Below are 3,215 nucleotides of genomic sequence, written 5' to 3' on the forward strand. Positions count from 1 at the left end.
CACACCGAGCAAGTAAATTTCAGCTTGATTCGTTATTTTTATTTAGTGTACATTTAAATAATAGTATAAATCTCCTTAAGTTAACAGAGTATGACATGGCTGTTAACGTAACGTTGTTGTTAACTTCTCCCTCTCTCCTATGTGCAGGTTATTTTTGCATTTATATAATTACGCTCATTATTGTAGATTATACGTCGTACCTTATTATTTAGACTAATAACCAGAGTAAGGTCCTGAGTATATGTGATATTTTTCCACTGACTCGCTTTGGTATGTGATGTTGCACTGAGGTGTGATATGTGATATTATTGCACTGATATGGATATATGATATTATTGCACTGATGTGAATATGTGATATTATTGCACTAATGTATGTGATAATGCGAGTTATGTGAATATGTGATAATGCACTGACTCGTGTATGTGATATTGTACTGGGATATGTAATAAGGATTGTTTAACTGAGTATTGCGGGTATGTGATATTATTGCACAGAGTCACGAAATATGTGATACTACACTTAAGTTACGTGGGTATGTAATATTGTTGCACTGGGTCGTGGATCTTTTTTTAGAAGAGTGCACACATATAGAGTACTGTAGTCTCACTTTGCGAGAGTTCTGGCCAAGTAACTATTACAGAGAATAAGGTAACACGAGCCAAACACTGTGGGTCTTCCTTGGATTTCATAATTATTATTATTTTTATTATCATACTCATTGGGAAGTATTACAGCGCTTTGGAAGAAGAATTAATAAGATTTGGTCCAAGGAATGGGAGGAGAGTTGCAATTCTTTGCATCAAGAGCCCTTCGTTGGCATCAGCGCACCCTCCCAGAAACCATCACATTAATTATGGTAGCCGCTTTCAGCGGGTCTGCCTGAAATACATCTTTCATAAACTGTAGGTACACGGAGTGTATTACTACCCCGTCACAATTATACAGAAAGGAATCACACACTGCTGGTGTATCCAATCTAATAAAAGACAGAATAAGGTTAGAAACCTTAGGATTCCTGTCACTGCTGAGAGATTCATTACAATGCCATTATTATTTTCATGATGCGCTGAACCCTGTTGAGTGGGAGTTTATAAAGTTTAATCGAAGAGAGTAGAGGGTAGCAGTAATTCCTTGGAGAAATATCCCCCTCACCTGCATCAGTAATAACACCCTCGAGCATGATAATGCTCACCCTTGGATCCATATTGAATTTAGAAGACAATTACCAAGTCAAGACACAGGTTGGAAAACAATGTTTCGTTGGGACAACCATTCACTCTCTAATGAAGCTCTGTAGCTAGTGAAACGTCGCCTCTTAAGACAGGATACATCTCCACCTAAAGAGTAACCTTGTCTGTCGTGACTTGATGAAATTCTATGAATAGCGACATGTTGTTCCAACGTATTCTGCAACCTACGTCTTTCCTTCACAGATTTCTTCCCTCCCACATAAAGAGTAACCTTGTCCGTTGTGACGTAATGAAATTCTATGAATAGCGAAGTATTGTCTCTTGGGAACGTTGCTTCCATATAGCGATACGTTATTCCAACGTGTTCTGCCAATCTATGTATTTACAAATTTCTCCACCCCCCTACTTCTGAAAATCGAAGGGGTCGCCTCCCCCCACGTAGCCTCCGTCTCCCGTCTTCATTACACCAGCCAAACTCTTCCAAGACCGGAGCCTCCCGGGTAGGAGGGTAAAAGGTGACGCTTGGATTTATCGCTTCGAAATTATTTTCTGATGGAAGTTTTTGACCTGACGCCGCATAAATCTGGCTTAAAAAATTCATCCCCAAGGAAAGTTGCCTTATGTCACACCCGTCAGGCACGAGGGTCAACCTTCATCAATATTTTAGTAAGATTTGCTTGTGTTTAAGCACTCCGGGTTCTAACTTGAAAAACTGTTCGGCAAATTACCGCTGTATTTAAGCAGTCACAAGGGATGGAGAGCTGCTTTATGAGTGTGTGTGTGTGTGTGTGTGTGTGTGTGTGTGTGTGTGTGTGTGTGTGTGTGTGTGTACTCACCTAATTGTGATTGTAGGGATCGATTCATAGCTCCTGGTCCCGCCTCTTCACTGGTCGCTACTGGGTCACTCACTCCCTGCTCTGTGAGAGTTATCTTACCTCTTCTTAAAATATGAAAGATGAGTGTGCGACGAGGATGGGATTCGAACCCACTCAGGAAGACCCGATTGGATTAGCAGTTCAACGCCTTAACCACTCGGCCACCTCGTCCCGTGTGTGTGTGTGTGTGTGTGTGTGTGTGTGTGTGTGTGTGTGTGTGTGTGTGTGTGTGTGTGTGTGTGTGTGTGCGCGTGTGTGTATCTGTGTGTGTGTGTGTGTGTATGTGTGCTTGTACTCACCTATTTGTACTCACCTATTTGTGGTTGCAGGGGTCGAGTCACAGCTCCTGGCCCCACCTCTTCGCTGATTGCTACTAGGTCCTCTCTCTCCCTGCTCCATGAGCTCTATCATACCTCGCCTTAAAACTATGTATGGTTCCCGCCTCCACTACGTCACTTTCTAGGCTATTCCACGGCCTGACTACTCTATGACTGAAGAAATACTTCCTAACATCCCTTTGATTCATCTGAGTCTTCAACTTCCAATTGTGACATCTTGTGTCTGTGTCCCTTCTCTGGAACATCCCGTCTTTGTCCACCTTGTCAATTCCGCGCAGTATTTTATATGTCGTTATCATGTCTCCCCTGACCCTCCTGTCCTCCAGTGTCGTCAGGCCGATTTCCCTCAACCTTTCTTCGTAGGACAATCCCCGTAGCTCTGGGACTAGTCTTGTTGCAAACCTTTGCACTTTCTCTAATTTCTTGACGTGCTTGACTAGGTGTGGATTCCAAACTGGTGCTGCATACTCCAGTATGGGCCTGACATAAATGGTATACAGAGTCTTAAACGAATCCTTACTGAGGTATCGGAACGCTATCCGTAGGTTTGCCAGGCGCCCGTATGTTGCAGCAGTTATCTGATTGATGTGCGCCTCGGGAGATATGCTCGGTGTTATACTCACCCCCAGGTCTTTTTCCTTGAGTGAGGTTTGCAGTCTTTGGCCATCTAAACTATATTGTGTCTGCGGTCTTCTTTGCCCTTCCCCAATCTTGTGTGTGTGTGTGTGTGTGTGTGTGTGTGGTGTGTGTGGTATGTGTGGTGCGTGTAGTATGTGGTGTGTGTGTGTGTGTGTGTGTGTGTGTGTGTG

At 43.3% G+C, this 3,215-nt stretch overlaps 1 non-coding gene across 1 annotated transcript; it reads right to left on the minus strand.

Annotated features, from left to right (window-relative positions):
- Positions 1 to 2,157: 2,157 nt before the first annotated feature.
- TRNAS-GCU (transfer RNA serine (anticodon GCU)) lies at positions 2,158 to 2,239 on the minus strand. Its single transcript has one exon. It is a non-coding gene; the product is annotated as a tRNA-Ser (tRNA).
- Positions 2,240 to 3,215: the final 976 nt, after the last annotated feature.

The sequence above is a fragment of the Cherax quadricarinatus genome, chromosome 65 (assembly GCF_038502225.1).
Source record: "Cherax quadricarinatus isolate ZL_2023a chromosome 65, ASM3850222v1, whole genome shotgun sequence".
Classification (NCBI taxonomy): Eukaryota; Metazoa; Arthropoda; class Malacostraca; order Decapoda; family Parastacidae; genus Cherax; species Cherax quadricarinatus.